This window comes from Emys orbicularis, chromosome 4 (assembly GCF_028017835.1).
Source record: "Emys orbicularis isolate rEmyOrb1 chromosome 4, rEmyOrb1.hap1, whole genome shotgun sequence".
Taxonomy (NCBI): domain Eukaryota; kingdom Metazoa; phylum Chordata; order Testudines; family Emydidae; genus Emys; species Emys orbicularis.
Genome location: NC_088686.1, coordinates 152,659,873 through 152,682,072, shown reverse-complemented (window position 1 = coordinate 152,682,072; position 22,200 = coordinate 152,659,873). Strand labels below are relative to the sequence as shown.

Below are 22,200 nucleotides of genomic sequence, written 5' to 3'. Positions count from 1 at the left end.
CCATGACAAACCCATGCCCCAAGGGATTTCTGGAGCACCTGCCACATTTCAACGTCTTATGGAGAAAGTTGTGGGAGACATGAATTTACTGCAAGTGTTAGTTTATTTGGATGACCTGATTGTGTTTGGAAGAACCTTGGAGGAGCATGAAGAAAGACTTCTTAAAGTGCTTGATAGGTTAGAGGATTATGGTTTGAAGCTTTCAATTGACAAATGCCAGTTCTGCAGGACCTCAGTGAAGTATGTGGGTCACATCGTGTCCCAAGAGGGTGTGAGTACTGATCCCGATAAAATAGAAGCACTCACTACATGGCCATGTCCAAGTAACTACAGAGAACTCAAGACCTTTCTTGGGTTTAGTGGCTACTACCGCAGATTTGTGAAAAACTATGCTACGATTGTAAAACCTCTGAATGATCTTACCAGGGGATACCAGTCCAGCAGGAACAAATCTAAGACCAAGAATAAGGGGAGGTCCCCAAAGCCTCCTGTGCAGAGACACTATGGCCCCTTCGAACCATTTGGGCCACGGTGGGATGAGAGATGTGAAAGGGCTTTTCGAGAAATCATTACTTGCCTAACTCATGCTCCAGTCCTAGTCTTTGCTGACCCAAGCAAACCATTTATCCTGCATACTGATGCCAGTTTGGAGGGTCTGGGAGCAGTACTGTACCAGGAACTGGAAGGAAAACATAAACCTGTAGCCTTTGCCAGCCGAGGACTGTCTGATAGTGAAACTCGCTATCCCACCCACAAGCTGGAGTTCTTGGCCTTGAAATGGGCCATCACTGAGAAATTTCGAGACTACTTATATGGTGCTCAGTTCCAGGTGTGGACAGACAACAACCCACTGACCTATGTGTTAACCAGTGCTAAGCTGGATGCTACAGGGCAAAGATGGGTGGCCGCTTTGGCTAGCTATGACTTCAGCATTTAATACCGATCAGGGAGAAGCAATGTAGATGCAGATGCATTGTCCAGGCGTCCACAGGCACAAGGAGTTGCTGTGATACCCACAGATGGAGTGAGGGCTATTTGCAGTGTGCGTCGCCGGGAGCCAGAGTCCCATGAAAGTCTTCATGGATGTGCTGCAGAAGCTTTGGGCCTGCCCCCTGAATGTGTGCCTTCTGCTTCAGTGAACTATATTGCGTTGGACCAATCTCCTTTGCCCATGCTCAATGCGGCTGACTGGCAGGAAGCCCAGCTGCAAGATATTGACATTCGTGATACACTACTTGCCAAAAGGGAGGAGCGAAGCCCAGCTGTGGTTGTCCCACCTAACCCGGAGGGTAAACTACTATTGAGAGAATGGACCAAACTAAAACTGATTCAGGGAGTGCTACACCGAGTGACCACAGACCCTTTACAAAAGCAACGAGCACAGCTAGTGCTGCCAAAAGAGTACAGAGCCCTGGCCATGAGGGCCCTGCATGATGACTTTGGCCATTTAGGGATGGAGAGGACCCTGGAACTTATTCGTAGTAGGTTCTATTGGCCTCGGATGGCTGAAGATGTTCGCAGGAAATGTGAGACCTGCGCTCGATGTGTTCAAAGGAAAACTCTGCCCACGAGGGCTGCATATCTGAAGAACATCACCAGCAACAAACCTCTGGAGCTGGTATGCATTGATTTCTTGTCTTTAGAAGTAGACAAGAGAAATATTGGGAACATTCTAGTAGTGACTGACCATTATACGCGATATGCGCAGGCATATCCCACACGTGATCAGAGGGCCATCACTGTTGCTCGAGTACTGTGGGAGAAATATTTCTCAGTTTATGGATTTCCAGCCCGGATACACTCGGATCAGGGGCGGGACTTTGAGAGTCACCTTCTGAAGGAGGTGCTGAGGATAGCGGGAATTAAAAAGTCTAGGACAACGCCTTATCACCCTCAAGGTGATCCACAGCCAGAGAGGTTCAACCGAACCCTATTAGATATGTTGGGGACTTTGCGGCCAGAGCAGAAGGCAACCTGGAGCTAACATGTCGCATTTCTGGTGCACACCTACAATGCCACAAAGAATGATGCTACAGGAGTCACCCCATATCTCTTAATGTTTGGGCGAGAACCAAGATTACCCATAGACCTGTGCTTTGGTGTATCAGAGGATGGAGATAGCTATGAAACTCATCAGCAATATGTATCCCGACTAAGAGAAAAGCTGCGGGATGGTTATCACTTAGCTACATCTGCGGCTCGGAAGAACGCAGACCGGAACAAACATCGATATGATGCTAGGGTACGTCTGCAAGAACTCCAGCCGGGGGACAGAGTCCTGCTGCGAAATTTGGGTATTACTGGCAAACACAAGATAGCTGACAGATGGAAGGCAATACCTTACTTGGTGATGGAAAAGCTAGGAGATCTGCCGGTCTACAAGATCAAACCTGAAGATGGTCCAGGGCAGACAAAGACAGTGCATAGAAACCTTTTGCTCCCTGTGGGGGAATTGGTAGACACCCCGTATGAGATGGGCCACAACAGGGCAATCGGGCGGAACGAAGGTGCTGGACCAAAGCTGCCCTCCAACGTGGACAGCCAGCCCCCTGCAGCTAACCTACCCCTATGCAGCACATGCGAGAGTGAGTCTGAGGAGGAAGACACAACCATGGTGTATCCTGGGATGGAGACAAGATTTCAGTCTCAATCAGCATCAAAAGAGAGCTCCTCCTCTTCCTCCCTAAACCCCATGGCAGAAGTATTTAGGCCCATTCCTGACACCACTGGGCCACTGGTGGGACCCCCATGTGATGACACACACAGGTTATTGGACAGTGGAGACATACAGGTGGAGGATGTCCTGGGCACCTTGGACCCTCCACTGTTAGAACTAGAACTGCAGGGGCCTATGCCAGTAGCCGAGGGGCCCTCAAAGGAAACCTCCCCATCTGTCGTTCAAGACGCTGTCCACTCTACCACGGTAACAGAGAGTCTCAATAGACGAGACAGGGTAATAAGACCAGTAAAACGGTTGACTTTTGACGCACCTGGGGTGACTAGTGAGGAACCAATATGTTTAGCACACAGGCTTGTGGAAGCTAAAGTGGGCTATCTGAGGCCCTTTGGAGGGAACCAGTGAGTTGGTATAATAGGGAGTGTGATTTGTCGGGACGACAAATTCTCGGCTGGGGGGAGGATGTAAGCAGAGTCAGGATGAGCTCTACCCTGACATCTGGTGGTGAATTATGGCGAGTGTGGAAAAGAACTCCAGGGGCTGATCTTGTTTGCATAGGCACACCCACTCGCCTGGCATGGAACAACAGCAACTGAAAGTGGTTACTTTGGCTGGTGTGGGATCCCCAGTTTCTCTATTATTGGGGCAGGAAGAATAAAGTTTTGTTACCCTGATTCTGTGAATCAAGGCCAGTGGAACTGTTGTATGACAGAAGGACTGAGTGAGTCCTTCACCATTACCTAAGTAGCACTTGCTTGACAAGGGGCATGGGTTACAAAACCCAGTGAATTGAGAGAGGATGGGGATAGGTATTTGTACCTGATGGTATGGGCCCCCTCTGAGGGTTTGAAACACCAATTGCACCATCTTCTCTCTCCACTGTTGAATGTCAGAGCTAACTATGATTCCATTAGGAGTCTAGTTACAGGCTGCTGAGCTGAATTCACTTTGGGCCAATGGTGCACCAGCACTGGGGCTCCCCTACTATACTATGAGCTGAAATCACAAAAGAGCTGAAGTTATTAAGAGCTGAGATCACTGAGTGCTGTGTTAGCTAGTGGGGGAGCCTGAAGCTATATTGCTCAGCAGCTGGCGGAGCAGCGAGCGGCGCGGAGCCTTGCGGGGCCGGTTGGAGTGGCCCAAGGAACGGCGAGCGGAGCTGTTTGCGGGGATGGCTGGAACGGCTCACAGGTCGGTGAGCGGAGCGGAGCAGCTTGTAGAGCGGAGCAGTTTGTGGGATGGCAGGAAAGTGGACTGGCTCGTGGTGAAGGCTGCGGCGGAACCCCCACGGAGAAACAGACGGCTGGCCAGCCTCGGATCATGTAAGGTGCCCCTTAACACCCTGCGTGCCCCCCCCTTTTTGCTCTGGGGCTGCACTGACCAGGGACAGAGACTTTGGGGGTGTTGGACTTTGGGGACTCTGGGTGATTTTTGGGTTGTTGGATTCAAGAGCCAAAGGGAAAGGACACAGCCCAATTTGCTGGGGTGGGTTTTGCTCATGGTTTGTGTTATGAATCCTGTTTGTGGTGTTTTTCCAATTTTATGCTGATGTCGTTTACCTCATGTTATTAAACATTTTCTGCTACACTCAGACTCCGTGCTTGCGAGAGGGGAAGTATTGCCTCTTAGAGGTATCCAGGGGGGTGGTATGTAATTGTCCCAGGTCACTGGGTGGGGGCTCGAGCCGGTTTTGCATTGTGTTATTGAAACGGAACCCCTAGATACAGAACCCGGCCCTTGTTGCTGCCAACTTAGATGGGCAGAAGGGTTACATCTGGATAGTTGAAGTCCCCCATCACCACCAAATCTTATGCTTTGGATGATTTTGTTAGTTGTTTAAAAAAAGCCTCATCCACCTCTTCCACCTGGTTAGGTGGCCTGTAGTGTACTCCTAGCATGACATACCCTTGTTTTTTACCCCTTTTAGCCTAACCCAGAGACTCTCAACACTTCCGTCTCCTATGTCCATCTCCACCTCAGTCCAAGTGTGTACATTTTTAATATATAAGGCAACACCTCCTCCCTTTTCCCCCTGTCTATCCTTCCTGAGCAAGCTGTACCCATCCACACCAACATTCCAATCATGTGTATTATCCGACCAAGTTTCGGTGATGCCAACAATGTCATAGTTGTATTTATTTATTAGCACTTCCAGTTCTTCCTGCTTAGACCCTACAATAACTCACCAGTACCCATACTTCTCACGTTTGTATATAGGCATCTAAAATACTGATTTGATTTTGCCTCCCAGTTTTGCCCTGACCCTCCTTTCTCTCTGCCATTATAGCCCACGCTCCCTCCTATTTCCGACCCATCTCCCAGGTCTCCATGTTCCCCACCTAACAAACTGGCTTTCTGTGGTCTCTTCAACTTTCCCCAAAACACACCGGATTCAGGGCCATGAGACAGTTCTGTTTGTTCCTGGCTGACCTTCACCGTTTCACTCCTTTTCCTGGCCCCTGCATTTTGTTCAATGACTTTCCTCTAATTGTCTAAGTCCCTCAGTATCCTATCCCTACCCTCCAGCATATCTACCACTCCTCCCAGTTTAGTGTCATCTGCAAACTTGCTGAGAGTGCAGTCCACATCATCCTCCAGATCATTAATGAAGATATTGAACAAAACCGTCCTCAGGACCAACCCCTGGGACACTCTGCTTGATACCGGCTGCCAACTAGACATGGAGCTATTGATCACTCCCCGTTGAGCCTGATGATCTAGCCAGCTTTCTATCCACCTTATTGTCCATTCATCCAGCCTATACTTCTTTAACTTGCTGGCAAGAATACTGTGGGAGACCGTCCACTGCTTTCCCCTCATCCGCAGAGCCAGTTATCTCATTATAGAAGGCAATTAGGTTAGTCAGGCATGACTTGCCCTTGGTGAATCCATGCTGACTGTTCCTTATCACTTTCTTCTCCTCAAAGTGCTTCAAAACTGATTACTTGAGGACCTGCTCCATGATTTTTCCAGGGCACTACATTAGCCTTTTTCCATTCATCCGGGACCTCCCCCACTTGCCATGAGTTTTCAAAGATAAAGGCCAGTGGCTCTGCAATCACATCTCCCAACTCCTTTAGCAACCTCGGATGCAATGCATCCAGCCCCATGGACTTGTGCTCGTCCATCTTTTCTAAATAGTCCTGAACCACTTCTTTCTCCACAGAGGGCTGGAAACACTTGGAAAACATTTGCAGCTGAGATTCAGGAGAGAGAGTCTGTAGGGAAGGATGCTCCCTGCTGCTTTTTCCTCCCCTGTTGGAGTTTCTTTTGTTTCCCTTCCTGCTTGATGACTCTGTTTGTTGCTTAAATGCAAATTAAACAGAGCACCCATTCCTTTGTTGAGACAGGCCTGTTTGCCAACCTCAGGTTAGAGCACGTGTTAACACCATAAAGGAGAATCTTATCACTTCACGTACAATGTTGCCACACACATATTAGATCAGGGCAATACTGACCGGCAAATTATACATTTACAAATAATACATTGCAAGATTGTACAAAGATTATTACAACAGTGGGTACGGTGTGGGCACAAGGGTACATTCTGTCACACTCCCCTACCTTCCCCCTCTCAGTCCTTTGTTCTCGAGGTGGGGTCTTTGCTCAGCTTCCCTGCTGAGAGGCAGGGAAATCCATAAACCATTGGGGCTTGCATTGTCTCTCTGACCCCTTTCTTGATGTGGGTCAATTTCAACTAGTTCCTTAATGACTCCCTCCTCCACCCAGACAGGGAGGTGACGCCCACCTGTGGCTCGGAACCTGTCCTGAGAGCAAACTTGCTCCTATTTTTTCTCCCCACAGGGTAACACTGCAACACATAGGGGAAACTGAAGCACATACACGGGTCATAAAATACTACAAAAAATTCCCACTTTGTCACAGGGACCAATCCCCTGGTTTTGTTGGTTTTTTCCCCCCCACTGGCTGATCTGACCCAAAGTGGCTCTATTCACCATGGCACTGTCTTCCAGGACGCTGGGGCTTTCAAATGTGATGAGAAGGCCCAAGCTGAATCCTGGTATGTTATAGGAAATACATTTCCTGCTGTGCGGCGCTCATACTCAGGGTCATTGGCACCCCATTGTGCTGGGTGCGGCGTGGACACACAGTGACCAAGACCAGGCCGGCATAGCAGGGGCCTGCAGGTCGGGATTGAGGGGCACCGGTGGAGAAGGGGGTCAGGCAGCCCCTGCTCTCACTCTGCCCCTGGACCTGGTGCATTCTGGGTGCATTTGCATTTCCCCGGAGGCCCCTCCACCTCTGCCCAGAGCAAAATCCCAATCAACTGTGCCAAGCGGGTGCAGGGATGTCACCGCCTCTGGGCTCCAGGACTGGCAGACTCTGTTAATGGTTCATTCGCTGGGGAATAAGAGGCTGGAGCAGCCCCTGAAGGAGAGACAGACAGGGACCTCGCAGCTCCACAGACACCCAGGAACTGCTCCTTCCCCTGGCACGGAGTCACCCCAGGTGAGTGGGAGCCCCAGCCCTGTACGGACAGCCCTGGCATCACATGGCCTTACAGCAGCCTTCTTCTTTTGGGGTATCTGGTGAGCACAGGGGCTGCACACAGACTGGGGTGTTATTGTAGGGTCTCTGGTGCGCACAGGGGCTGAAACACAGACTGGTGAGTTATTGTAGGGTCTCTGGTGAGCACAGAGGCTGCACACAGACTGGTGAGTTATCGTAGGGTCTCTGGTGAGCACGGGGGCCATGCACAGACTGGTGTGTTATTGTAGGGTCTCTGGTGAGCACAGGGGCTGCACACAGACTGGTGAGTTATTGTAGGGTCTCTGGTGTGTACGGGGGCCATGCACAGACTGATGAGTTATTGTAGGGTCTCTGGTGAGCACGGGGGCCATGCACAGACTGGTGAGTTATTGTAGGGTCTCTGGTGAGCACGGGGGCCATGCACAGACTGGTGAGTTATTTTAGGGTCTCTGGGGAGCACAGGGGCAGGGCACAGACTGGTGAGTTATTGTAGGGTCTAGGGTGAACACAGGGGTCATGCACAGAAGACTGGTGAATTATTGTAGGGTCTCTGATGAGCGCGGGGGCGACACACAGACTGGTGAGTTATTGTAGGGTCTCTGGTGAACACGGGGGTCATGCACAGAAGACTGGTGAGTTATTGTAGGGTCTCTGGTGAACACACGGGGGGCTGCGCACAGACTGGTGAGCTATTGTGGGCTCTACACATAGTGTTTGCTATTTTGGCAGGGCTGGGAGCTGGCAGCTTGTCTCTGGGCTTGGGAGACAGTCACAGGGAACTGATGGGTCTCCTGTCCCCGCAGGTGTCCCTCGCACTGTCCCGCTGGAAGCTGTGAAGGCCCATCCCGGCCAGCGATGCTGATCCTGAGCTGTTCCTCCAAGCTGCGGCTGCTGGAGGGGATGCTACAGCGGGGCCTGCCTGACACGCTGCCGGTGACCAGGACTCGCCTGCCCCCGCAGGGCCGAACCCTCCCACCCTTGGGTTGGGCAGAGAGCAGGGCAAAGTCCCTCATAGACACCTGGGTGATGGGGCACATATTGGACTGGGGTGCAATCCCCTGGGTTGGGGTACATGCAGGGCTGGCCCTTCCACCTGGTCAGGGGGTAGCAGTTTGGGGGGCAGACCCTTTCTCCAGGTCAGGGGGCAGCAGTTCAGGGGCCGGGCAGGCTCTCATAGATCCACAGGGGATGTGCCGTACCCCAGCTTGTCACCAGTCCCCTAGGAGCGACCCCGGTAGTGAGCCAGGGCCCGAGGCTCCACACAGCTCCACAGGGGCAGGCCCGTGACCTCCACCACTGGGCCTTTGACACCAGCCCTCCCATCTCTCTCCGTGGCTCCCTGCAGCGAATGCAGCCGAACCAGATGCCTGCGGGAGGCTTGGACCGGGCCCCTGCGGTGTGTGTTGGCAGAGACCCCGGCAGCCTTTGCAAAACACAGTAGCGGTTCATTAGTCACCTGGCTCGACTCCTCAGGTTAGCACAGGGAATCAAAGGTTAAGCCACAGCCCAGCCTGGCCAAGCCTGGGCAATGAGCCAGCCAAGACGTCATGGGCCCCATGGCTCGCTCTGTCTCTGTCCCTTTGTTCTTAGGCCAAGGTGAAAGATGCTGAGACCCCCCAAAAGCCGGCTCTTAGCCCCGTATCCTGACCCCTCGCGGCCGCTGTTCTTCAGCTGGGGGCCTCTCTGCTGCAGAGCCGTGAGGGGGAATCTCACTCGCTCTGTGTGAACATCCACCCCAGCCATTGGGGTTTCCATGGTCTCTCCAGATCCTCCTTGCGTGTGTGTAGACTTTATTCCCTTGGTTAATGAGGCTGGTCTCCAGCCGGGCTGTTACATGAGTCACAACCCATCACTTCCCTTCACACGCTGCGCAGAGCAGTACAGGACACAGAGGGAAACTGAGACACACATTTGAATCAGAAAGATACTACAGAAAGCTTCTACTTCATCACACAGGCCCCCTGCCCTGGGTTAGGGGTAGCAGCAGGAGGGCAGGCATCTTCCCCAGGTTAGAGGTAGTGGTGGGAGGGGGGTGGCAGGCCCTTCCCCTAGGTTAGAGGTAGCGGTGGAGGAGCCCTCCCCTGGCCCTTCTCCTCACTCACCCCCCTGCCTCCCAAAGTCCAAATCCAGCACCAATGCCTACTGCTCACCCAGCGTAACCGCCAGGACCTGCCCATCCAATCAGAGCACAAGCGGGCTCTGTGCCAGCCAATCTCAGTATGGTCAGGGTTTGCGTAAGCCAATGAACATGTGGGCGGCTCCATGGCAGCCAATCACAGTGTGGGACAGCTGGGTGCTAGCCAATCATGGCTCTGACCACCCCCACCCCCCTGGCTCTGAATTTCCTCCTGGTCCTCACCATGGGTGGTTCTGACCACACCCAGCTAAACCATTGACAAAATGGGCCTTTTATATATTTGTATGAATCCTATGTGTGCCTCAGTTTCCCCTGGCTACCCAGTGCGGGAAGCAAACCGTGAGAGGGAACCAGCTGGCTGTGAGAAGCAGCAAAAATGTGAAGAAATGCAGCAAAGGGTAAGTGGGCAAAGGCCCCAGGGATGCTGGATTCCGCAGGGAGCTGGATACTAAATTGTCCGTTTAAGGAGGAGGAGGGGCTGTAGACACCAACCTCAATGCCTTTGAGAAGGGTTGTGATTTGATCCTGGTTTACCCTTCGCACCAGCTCTGCTGTCTCACCCCCATGCTCGGGCCCCCAAAGCCATAGAGACGTACAGCCAGATGGACGGCGTTAATACTGGGGACTGGGAACTGTTCAAAAAGGCTCCACTGCTTATGTTTGACCTGACACCTGAGGCTTATATGAAAAGGTTTTGGGGTGTGCAAAAGACCCAGGGTGGGACCTAAATGGAAGCCACCTGCCGACTGGGAGAAGCCCTCCCGACAGCTCGGATCCCAGTGCAGACAGAGGACTCAGGGTGGGGGGGGCTGGTAGTCATGGTTCTCCTGGACATCGGCTTTGACCTCCTGCTGAGATTTTCTGTATCACCTTAAGACAAAATCCAGTCCCTGATCCTGCCCCAGCCAAGGGTTTGAACCCCAGGAGCCAGAGGCTCAGACTGGAGGTATCAGTGAAAAGGCGAATAGCTCGGCCGGCATGTAGCAGGGTTTTCCCCCCTTGCCTGTAACACTAAGGAAAGGCTGTTGAGCTCAGGACACCTGTCTGTCTGGAAGTTGACCCCCTGTATTTGAGTGGGGCAGGGGAACCGCCCCCCCCAATCTCCACACGGGACATGTGAGTCACACGGGGTCCGGCAGAAGTTCCCTGAGGCTGTGGCCAAGGGAGCCAGCTCACAGCCTGCTCTCCCTGGGGAAACAGAGTCAGAGCTGAACCTGGTGGGAGCTGAGCCCCCAGCTGAGCATGGGCAGACACGGGCAGGGCATGGCCAAGGTTAAGACCCGGAATCGCCAGCAGGGGGGTCCTGGCCTGGGGTGAGGGCAACAGGTTAACCCCAGGAGGGGAAATGGATTCCTGGCATACACACAGCCCTGGGGTTGGGACACAACCAGCGTAGGGGAGCCCCCTGCATCACCAGACCCTGGGACACCAGAACCCCAGAGACATGGCTGGGCTAAGACCAGCCTCGCAGGGGGACACACCTACACTGATCCCCCAAATGCTCAAGGGGTCAGGACACCCCAGGGAGCAGCCAAGATGGCCGACACATGGAGGCGGGGGGGGCCATGACACTCTTCACTCCCTGGCAGATGGGGGGGTGCAGTGGCTGGATCCCATCCCAGTTTCAAACCCAAAGGTTTTGGGGTGGCAAAAGGGTGTTGAGGCTGCATGAAAACTCCCCCCTGCCCCCTGCTAGTATCAGTGAACAGACTTGCCCTAAGGGTGGATGTGAGACTGCTCTGAGCTGGGTATTGGAAAGGGTGAGTTTGAGTCGAGCCAGCTGTGAGCATGCTGACCGTGCCTGGAAGGACAGGGATGGGGAAGATGCTGTGGCTTCTATGGATAGCATTTGGGGGTTCGAACTTCACTGGGACAGTCACTAGTTTAAGTGACCCAGAGAGACAAGGCAAGCGCTGCTGACTCCTGGATTTCCCCGCCTCTCAGCCGGGAGGCTGAGCAGAGACCCCAGCTCGAGAGCACAGGACTGGGAGGTGGGGGGTACTGGACAAAGATGGAGGCTCTCACCTGGAGCTGGCCAAGGAGGTCAGACGGAGACAGAGACAGCCTGGAAAGGGACTTTCACTCCAGCTTGGCTGGGCCCTGGCTGACCGCAATGGACACTGCTTTACCCCCAGTTCTCTCTGCTGACCTAAGACCGCTCCGTGATTCATAAACCAGCCTGGCTTGACAATGCTGCCGGGTGTCACTGCAAACACAGGCTGGGGTGTGGGAGCCCCGAAGAGCGGCCAGGTCTCTCCCGGGGTCTGGCTCAGTGGGAGGCACCGGGCAGAGCTCGCGGGGTGGAGCAGGAGGGCTGGAGCCCAGAGGCTCCATCTCAGAGGCGGTGGCCTGCCCTGCAGGAAGAGTGGGGCTCCCTGGGGGGTGGCACTTTGAGGGCTCCTCCAAGGGGCAGAGTAAAAGCTGGGGCCCAGCATCGATCCTGGGGATCCGGGATATCCCCGGACTCTGACCCCTGTGTCTTGGCAGGTCTACGGCACTGTGATGCATGTGAACCGCGGGAACCCGGCTGGCCAGGAGGTGCTGGTGGATTCATGGCCAGCGTTCAAAACGGTCCTCACCCGGCCACGCAGAGAAGTGCGGCCTTTGCTGGGCCCCTCCCATCCGCCGCGTTCCCCTCCCCCACCTGACCCCATCTCTGCCCCGCTCCCCTCCCCCCCCGACGCCATCACTGCCCTGCTCCCCTCCCCCACCTCATGCCATCACTGCCCCTCCCCGACTTCCTTGCCCCTTTCCCTGCTTGGTGTCATCTCTACCCCTCCCCCTTCTGTCTGCCCCACCTCCCCACAGCCTGTTTCCCCTTTCTGCTGCCCAGAGCCCCTTTCCCATTGTCCCGTAGGCCCCCTGGCTCCGTTCACAGGGCCCCTTCCCCCCTCCTCAATCTCTTACTTGGGGCCCACTGTGCCCCGCTCCTCCGATGCCGTCCCTGAGGGTCATGGGGGGAGGGCAGAGGCTGCGCTCACCCCCAGGCAGTGTCCCCCCTGCAGGTGGCGCGGGACCCAAGCGATTATTTCACCAACTTGTACACGGCCTTCTACCGGGACGAGGGCGCCTGCCGGGCCCTGCTGGAGAACAGCCGCGCTGTGGACTGGGGCCAGGCCTTCCAGATACAGGGTGAGCCCCTCCAGCCCTGCTCCATCCAGCACCTGCCACATGGGGGGCAGGACCGCTCCCCCCTCCCATGGGCCAATAGCCCTGAGGAGCCTGCCTGGGCCCCTCCCCCCCACGGGCCAATAGCCCCGAGGAGCTCACCTGAGCCCCTTCTCCATCCAGACCCGGGATCCTGAATGAGCCAAGCTTGGGAACCCCCAGTTGGGCATGCTGGCTCACAGTGGCCCTTGGCCCCTCCCTGCTGCTCTCCCGCACCGGGCTGGGCCCCCCACGTCCATGGGCACCTTTCAGGGGCCCCTGCTGACAGCGCACGGCTGTCCCTGCAGGGCTGCAGGACGGGGTATACGAGACCATCAGGGACATCGCCAGGGCCAGAGGGCTTGAGATGGAGACTTATCCGTACCGGCCGCTGCTGCACCCAGACCCACCTGCCATGCCCCAGTACCGGTAGGTGCCCCCCAGATATGGGGTGTGTGTGAGAGAATGGGGCAATGTACACAACCAGCCTGTGCTAGCTGGAGGGGGGAGCAGGGTTGGGGGAAGGGAAGGACCCCGGCGTGCCAGGCCAGAGGCCTCCATTGCGCCCTAGATCTGGTGGCAATGAGTTCCCCAGGCTAACGGTGCTGGCAGAGTGAGGGCATCACCACGGCCACACACACAGCCCCAGGCATTGGGCACATGCTGCCAAGGATTTCCCATCCTGCTCCGGGGCAGGGCTGAGTCAGCCCTAGAGCTTCGCCAGGGGGCAGGGGCAACGCAGCCTGGCCAAGGAACCTCTTTGGTCCCAGGATGGGGAGAGCAGGGGGAGGGGCAGTCTGTAACCCTTCAGTATCCTGGGATGGACAGCCAGGGGTCCTTGACCCCAGAGCCGTCCCCTCTGAGGGGAGGGGGCTCCAAGTACAGAGTCCCCTGGTCCCTCCTTTCCTGTCAGCGGGTAGGTCTCCGGGAAGGGTGTTCGCTGCCCACTGAGCACTGGTGCTTTCATCTCAGGGAGCTGAGCTTAGCCAAGGCCCATTGGCACCGATGACTCTGCTGGGGCTGGATTGGGCCTTGTCAGACAGCCCCTGTGCTGAGGCCGCGGGAGTGTGTCGATCCCCTCCCCGCATGTGCCAGGGCCTGACTTGATCCCGTCCCCCCAGGGCTCCCCCTTCTCCCCCACACCAGGTCTATCCTCTCTCAGCCTCCCCCCATTCTCCCTGTGCCAGGTCACTCCCCCTCCAGCCTCCCTCCCCTCCATGGGGGACACTGGGAGGAGCAATATGGGGGCTATAGGCACCCCAGAATTTTCCATAGCCTCCCCTCCCAGTGCAAAGGCCCAACGTTACGCAGCAGTAAGGATGGCAATGCCATACCATGCCACCCGTCGGTCTCGGCTGCTTCTGGCGATGGCGCTGCCTTCCGAGCTGGGTGGCACACCCCTCCCCCACAGGATACATTCCATGCCCCCCAGTTTGAGATTCGGCAACCCCCCATCCCCTCCATTTTTCTGTCCAGCCCATCTCAGCCCCACAACTGGGAAGAGGATGGCGCCGCCGGACACTGCTCCTCTCTTATGCCATGTCATACCAGCTCAATTTCTGCTCCCCGGGCTAATTCCCTTATACCAGTGCGACCCTCCCAGCCCCGGGCTCACTGCACCCCAAGCCCGAAGCTGGGTCAATATCCCCCTATGTTCACACCTCCCATGTTTGGTTGCTCCCCGCTCCCCTCCCCTAGACTTACCCCTTCTCCTGCTGGTTCTAGTCCTCCTGCCCCCCACGCGCTGACATCCTCCCCTTGCCAGGTCAACCCCCTCTGTGCTCACCCCACCCCGTCCTGTGTCTCTCTCCCCCCTGCCCTGTCTTGCAGGCCTGACAAGGGGCTCAGGCTGGCCCCCGTGTCCCCCGCCCACGCCATGCTGCTCAGAGACACCTGGAACTTTGGGGGGAACAGCCGGAGCCTGCGGTACCTGTGCCTCCTGATCCGCCACTTCCCCAACGCCTGCCTGCTGGCCCCTGAGGGGACCCCCATCTCCTGGTGCCTCACCGACCCGCTGGCTGCCCTGACGCACGGTTACACCCTCCCGGAGCATCGCGGCCAGCACCACATGAGGCCCGTGGTGGGGACGCTGGCGGCACAGTTGCATGCCCGCAGCTTCCCTGTATACACCAGGGTGCTGCCCCACAACGAGTCTTCACTGCACATCCTGCAACGCCTCGGCTTCCGCATCCTGCCTGGGGTGTTCTACCAGCTGATGGTGAGGCCTGGGTTCACCCAGTCCCAGTCAGCCAGTGCCCTGGCCTCGGCCCAGGATCCTGCGCCCAGCTCTGGGGAACGGCCACACACACATAGCACATAGCACGGGGGGAGGGGAGAGGAGGAGAAGGGGACATGGCCTAGGGCCCTGCACACAGCTCTTGGGGACAGCCACGGTCTGCCAGCACGTAGCCCTCGGGGAGGGGAGGAGACAGGGACACAGCCCAGCCATGCCCAGGGACCTTCCACCCCCGAGAAGGGGACACATTGACCAGCCACCAGGGAGCTCAGCTGTCAGCCCTTGGGAAGCCAGGGCCTGGTAGAGGAGACTAGCTCATGCTCCATTATCCCCTGGAGGAGGGCAGAGGCTCAGTGGGGGCGCTCTCCCCGGCAGACAGTGCTGGCCCCAAAGAGAGCAGGGTGAGGGCTCAGCAGGGGGCGCTCTCCCACTCCCTTCCCCAGGCAGTTTGTTGCTCGGCTGGGGCTGTGGTGGGGGGGGTCCCATTTCCAGGAGCTGCGCCTGGTCTTGCCAGAGCTGTGGTGCAAGCTCCTTTGGGCTGCGACCACAGGTCCCAGCTGTGGCCCACCCCTTACCTCCCCTGTGGTGATAGGGGGCAGGTGCTGGCCTTGCACGGTTGCTCCAGGGCCAGCAGCCAGCTGGAAAGCCAGGCCAGGGCTTGTGTTGATGATGGTGCACTACACGCGGGAGGGGAGCGGCCATAGGACCCCATCATAGAGCCCTGCTGGGCCCGAACACAGGGAGGAGCATCCGCTCTTCTCCCTGCCCCCCAGAATGGACGTCCTCGGCCCTGGGCAGGCGACTTGGGACTGACCTGTCCCCTGCCAGCCCCAGTGCACAGGCTGCTCCTCCCCATGTAGCTGGGCCCAGCTGCAGCCCCAGTGAGCTGTGGGGTTGGGGGGAGGGGACCCCCCCCCACAGCAGACATGGAAGGTTCTCCTCCCCCTTGCTGGTAGGTCAGTAGCTGTGTGGAGAGGGGGTGGGGCACTCCGGCTCCTTGCAGGCCCCAGGGACACGCATCCCCTTCCTCTCAGGGGGTGGGACAAAGAGAGAATTTTCTGTATTAGTTTTGATGCCTGTGTGCCTTCGTTTCCTTCTGTACTTTGCATGTGTGCCCAGTGGGTGCCAAAAGGTTAAAAAGCCTCTCCTGGGGCAGAGCAGGGACAGGAGGGGGAGTGTCACATGGCTGGGGGTCAGGAATTGGGTGTTCAGGATCAAAACCAACCCAGATCAACGGAGGTTCCACAAAGAAGAAGAGTTGTCATTCGGTGGGACTCAGGAGCTCCCAGCTAGGACTGAAAGACATGGAGACAGGATCCATTTTTGGCTCTTCAGCAGCTTGACTGGGTGGGGCCCTGGCCTGTGTCTTCACCTTCACTTCTCTCTGCTGCCCCAGGGACCTCCCAGGCCGGGTTCCCGGGGACCAATAAACCGTGTGCTGTGTGGAAAAGGCTTTGGGATGTCACTGCAAACACTGACTGGGGACACTGGTCCCCAAAGAGCAGCCAGGTCTCTCCAGGGGTCTGGCTCAGTGGGACGTGCCGTGCAGAGCTCGTGGGGTGAAGCAGGAAGGCTGGAGCCGTGTGCTCGACCCTGGAGGAAGAGAGACACCTTGGGGGGCTGGCACGTCACAGGGTTCCTCCAAGGAGTGGTTTAAAAGCTGGGGCCTAGCACTGATCCTGGGGAGCCACGACCGGGAGCAGCGCTGTGGGTCCCAGCCAGGGGCACCCGGCCAGTGTGGGGTGTCTCCTTCACAGCCAGAACCGACAGCAGAGAAGGGGGGGCACATCTGCAGGCAGACCCGGGGTAGAGCCAGCCCTGCCCCCAGCCAGGGCACAGTCCCACCAGGGCACAGCGCCCCCCTGCCGGCCAGAGAACTGGCCCCCCAGAGCAGTGCCCCCACCCCCAGCCGGCCGGCCTGCGTTGCCCCATAACTTTGACTCTCAGACTTGCACACAGTCTCCATTTCCCAAGATTGAATCATTATTTTAAAAACTGTATAGAAATCACCACTCTCCCATCATTCCGTGCATCTCGCCCAGCCTCTGGCCCAGCTCCGGCCTCAGCGGAACCGCTTCTCCTCCCACACGTACAGCTTCCCCGCAGGCACCTTCCGGAAAAACAGGCTCTTGCCTCGGCTCATGTTCCCCTGCACGGAGAGGAGAGGAGACGGCTTTCAGGGTGCCCTGCCTTGCCCTGCCCTGGGCACCTTCCCTCTGCCTGTCACCCAGGCCCCAGTCTGCAGAGCCCTTCCGCACCACCAGCCTCCTACCCACACACAGGGCCAGCGCTTCCCAGCCCTTTTATAACCCCCACCCTGAGATGAGTGCCAGGCACGACTGCCCCACACACGGCGTCGCTGCGCTATGGGGCTGGGGCGAGGCTGGCATGTTACTCATAAGAACATAAGAATGGCCATACTGGGTCAGACCAAAGGTCCATCTAGCCCAGTATCCTGTCTACCGACAGTGGCCAATGCCAGGTGCCCCAGAGGGAGTGAACCTAACAGGTAATGATCAAGTGATCTCTCTCCTGCCATCCATCTCCACCCTCTGACAAACAGAGTCTAGGCACACCATTCCTTACCCATCCTGGCCAATAGCCATTAATGGACTTAACCTCCATGAACTTATCCAGTTCTCTTTTAAACCCTTTTCTAGTGCCTTTATATCTTTTTTGAGATGGGGAGACCACATCTGTACGCAGTATTCAAGATGTGGACGTACCATCGATTTATATAAGGGCAATAATATATTCTCCGTCTTATTCTCTTTTTAATGATTCCTAACATCCTGTTTGCTTTTTTGACCACCTCCTTGAGCAGCTGGCTCCAGCAGTCTAACCAAGAGGAGTAGTTGGGTGCGTAGGGGGGGAGGCCACCAGCCAGCCTGCAAGAGAGGAGAGGGGGGAGGAAGTAGCAGTGAGCCGGCCACCGTAGCCTATTCCCAGAACCTCCCTGGCCTCCCCAGCACCACTTCCTGTCTGAGCCCTTCTGGGCTACGTCGCTTTAACGGGGCCTGAGCCAGGCAGCTCAGTCAGGTCCCAGGATCCCCAGCTGCCCCCTGTCCTTTCCCCCATGGCCAGAGCTTCCTGCCCCTGCCCCCAACACTACAGCGGGGCAGTCGGGCACCAGGGGAGCAGCCTTTCTCCTGGGGACAGAGCTGATGCTCCCTAGTGAGATGGCCAAGGGCAATACTCCCGAGGGGGTGGGGAGGGCTGATTCAGGAGGGCAGAACTCCCCCCCCACCCCACCAAGTCCCAGCTGTACTGCAGGGCGGGCAGGGACCGGCTGTCACACCCGAACAGGCCCGGGTCTATTCTGGGAGGCTGCAACCTGTGATTTTGCTCCTGCCAAGCGTGCCATGGGACGGGAGGCACTGCAGGGCCAGGGAGCCCAAGAGGCTGCCAAGCGTCTGGGGAAGAGGGGAGCCACAGGAGCCTGCGCGACGGGCAGGGGACGAGCTGCGAGCACAGCCAGGACTAGCTCCATGTCAGGCTGGGAGGGGGGACAGATGGGGCCGGAGCCCAGGATCGCGGCTCTGCCAGCTGCAACAGGGAGGGGATGATCTGTCCCCCCCATCCCACCCTGCCGCCCAGTCGCTAGCCCCAGAGGTGTTTCACCGGGGGTGACTGCGGGTGGGGGGTGATTTGTTCCCAGCGCCAGCCCCAGCAGGGCTTCAGCTACCCTGGGGGACGGTGCCTCTCCCTGGCTCGGCTCCTTTCCCTTCCCAGACCCGTGTATGCGCCGATATCCCAGTCTGACCGTGGCCACATGGGGGCTTTTGCCACTTTCACTCACCGCTCCAGCTTAGCTTCCCTGTGTAGACGAGCCCTGGGGGACGGGCTCTAGCCCAAAGCAGGTTCAGCACCCCTCAACTCTGGCTAACCGTGCTCTCCCTCAAACGGTCCAGTCCCTCTTTGAACCCCCCTCAGCTCCCTCCTGTGGCAGTGAGTTCCACAGGCCCCTCACACATTGGGGGAAAAGCCACCTCCTTTTATCTGAATGTGCCAGCCTTCAGCGTCCCCGGCCGCCCACCCGGTGCCATGTCTGGGCAGGGCAGAGCGCTCTCGCCTGCCGGTGCCAGCTGTTCACATTCCACATCAGCAGCCAATGACAGCAGCTCCGCTCCCCCTCTGAAGGGTTTCTACCTAGCCCCTTAGAGGCCGGAACATCGTCATCCCAGAGCAAACCCTATAGGATGTGGGGGGGAGATGCTGCATCTCCCTGCTTCCTGAACAGGAGCCGCTGCGTCCCCTGCTCCTCAGAGGTGAGGCAGACGCCCTTGCGTTGCAGGGGGAGGCTGCAGCTGGCTCGGGACGGCGTGCGGGGCACTCACCCACAGTTGGAGACGAACACAAAGGGGTACGTCAGCATACTGGCAAAGAACTGCAGGCACGAGAGATGGGCCACAGTTAGCAGGGCGGGGCGCTGGCTCCGCAGCCCCGCACGGAGCCCCCCAGCCGCAGGAGCACAAGGAATGGAGAGGGAGGGTGTCTCAGCGGGGCCCTGCCCAGAGAGGGATCTCACTGGCACTCACTGACTTTCTCCTGGGCAAGGAGGTCTTTGTCCTTCCCTTCCCAGGTCACCAGAGAGACCAGGCTCAGGACAGATATGGGCTGGACGGGTAGGGCAGTGGGCACAACATGCCCAAGGGGAGGGGGCCAGCTGGGCAGAGCACCAGGGGCGGGGCGGGGCCAGGCCAAGGTGCACGAGAGGGTGGAGAGCTCACCCACCATGCAGCACCAGCTAGTGATTTAGACTCACGTAAGCGCACCAACCTCACACCCCATGGTTCCCTCAAACTGGCCACTCCCATCCCAGAGCAGTTCTGTGGGGCTACCCCCCCCCAGACCTGAGAGGAGAGTAGGGGTTACACACGCACTCCAGTGACAGCCTGTGAGTAGCTCTTCATCTCGCTCATGGTGGAGACCTAGAGAGGGAGGGAAACGCATTGAACAAGGAGACCCCGCACCCTGCCACAGCCCGGCCCCTCCATCCCCAGACACAGGGGGCTGCCTCTGCCCCGATTCCCCGCACCGAGTCTGCACGCTGGGCTCCGCCAGGGCCTGAAACCCAAACTGTCCCCACGTGGGTTGCTGCCGCTGCTAGGACAGGCTCCCCGGCCGGGACAAGCAATCGGAATCCAACCTTCTCGGGCCCGCTATAATGGGAAGTCTGAAACACTAATTAAAACAGATGTGGTACGCCCGTAGGAGAGAAGGTGCAGGGCACTATACTACACAAAGAGGCAGTAAAACAAATAAAATATCAACACCTTCCACCTTAATGCCTGGCCCTAACAAAAAATGTGTTGCCATATGTCCTATGCTTTTCCAGGGATACCTGGGCAGAAGGATCCCAAAAGAAAAAGAAAAAAAGAAAAAAAAAAAAGGGGTGGAGTATTAGGATATAGATATTCAGGCCTGTAAGCAAAGGCCTAGACTTTAAGAATGTAGGTGTATTCTTATCACTTAGCTAGTTATAGAGGAACAAAACAAGAATCAAAATCACAGTCTGCCTGTGTCTGGGCCTTCTCTCACCATGACAGTCTGAGGCCCTGTTCTTAGGCTAAGGCCTTTGGCTAAACAGCAAAGGCAGCCATAAGCTGGGAAGCAAACGGTCACGTCCTCACCAGTCACACTGAAATAAGGCAGTTTTGGGCTGTTAAAAAGGTGATCCAATTTTTCACCTCCAGAGAAAGGGAAGAGCCTAGAAGATTTAAAAAACACTTAGTTTGATAGCGTCCTGTCTGACAAGAACTCATCAATAGCTGGGGTGTGAAATCCTCATTTCTGTGTTGTTCTATCACTTCCCTATTATTTGTCTGTGTAATCTCTGTTTGGTTCTGTGATTGTTTCTGTCTTCTGTATAATTAATTTTGTTGGGTGTAAACCAATTAAGGTGGTGGGATATAACTGGTGTGACAGACCCAGACCAGTGGGGTACAGGAGTCTGGTAGAGGGCAAATATACTGGTCACTGGATGAGTAGTTTTCTGTTCCCTGAGTGACCAGAGAAGGGGCTGCACTAGAGTAATCAGGAACCTGCTAGAACCAGTTAAGGCAGGCAGGCTAATTAGGACACCTGGAGCCAATTAAGAAGAAGCTTCTAGAATCAATTAAGGCAGGCTAATCAGGACACCTGGGTTTTAAAAGGAGCTCACTTCAGTTTGTGGTGCGAGTGTGAGGAGCTGGGAGCAAGAGGTGCAAGGAGCTGAGAGTGAGAGGGTGTGCTGCTGGAGGACAGAGGAGCACAAGCGTTATCAGACACCAGGAGGAAGGTCCTGTGGTAAGACTAAGGAAGGTGTTTGGAGGAGGCCATGGGGAAGTAGCCCAGGGAGTTGTAGCTGTCATGCAGCTGTTACAGGAGGCACTTTAGACAGCTGCAGTCCACAGGGCCCTGGGCTGGAACCCGGAGTAGAGGGTGGGCCCGGGTTCCCCCCGAAACCTCCCAATTGACCTGGACTGTGGGTTCTTCCAGAGGGGAAGGTCTCTGGGCTGTTCCCCAACCCACATGGTGAATCTCTGAGGCAAGAAAATCTGCCAATAAGCGCAGGACCCACCAAGATAGAGGAGGAACTTTGTCACATTGGTTAAATAATCATGTTACAATATGTTAAAATTGGTCAGTTAAATTTCATTAAAATAATTGGTTACGGTATGGCTAAGCAGAACTCAAGTTTTTATATTCTGCAGTCAATCAGGAAGTAAGGGGGGGATAGAAACAGAGAATGGGGGGGGATTGGAATAATGTTTCGCTAAGGGAGGGAATGGGAATAGGGAATGGGAACAGGGCCACAGGCAAGGCTCTGTGGCATCAGAGCTGGGAAGGGGGACACTGAGAAAAAAATTAAAATCATTTCTAGCTAAAAGTTCACCCCAATAAACATTGAATTGTTTGCACCTTCAAACTTCGGGTATTATTGCTCTCTGTTCATGCGAGAAGAACCAGGGAAGTAAGTGAGTAAAAAAAGAAGCCCTCTAACAACCTTGTTTGTACAGTTCAGAGAGGCAGCAGAATCCTGCATGGTGCCCGTCCCTGCCTGGTGACAGCTCCTGCATGGTGCCGGTCCCTGCCTGGTGACAGCTCCTCTATGGCCCAAGGTTGGGAGGGGTGGTACAAGCCCAGCCCCTAATAAGCAAAGCCACATCCTAGTTCCCTGAGCAGCCAAATGCTGCAGCACCCATGGCCCCGGGTCTCCCACTCCTTGGTCATGTATCGGGGGCTGACAAGTGGAAACTGTAATAGTTTAATGAACTGTGTGCATGACTCGGTACTTACCACTTTGGTGCCGCTCCCCAGTGGCTGCAGAAGGGTTCAAATGCTGCTCCTGGGGCAGAGCAGGAGACATGAGCTGTGTGTGTCACGGACCGGTCTGGGGAGGTGTGCATGGGTGTTACCAGACTGGCGGAAACTGACCCACATCAATGGAGGAGCCGAGAGGACAATGGGAAACCCAAGGACTGACCAATCAAGACGAAGCGGAAGCACCAGCAGGCTGACCGTGTGAAC

General features: G+C 56.3%; 1 pseudogene; it reads left to right on the top strand.

The window, feature by feature from the left end:
• Positions 1 to 14,772, top strand: part of LOC135876991 (glycine N-acyltransferase-like protein 3) — a 30,415-nt pseudogene extending 15,643 nt beyond the window's left edge.
• Positions 14,773 to 22,200: the final 7,428 nt, after the last annotated feature.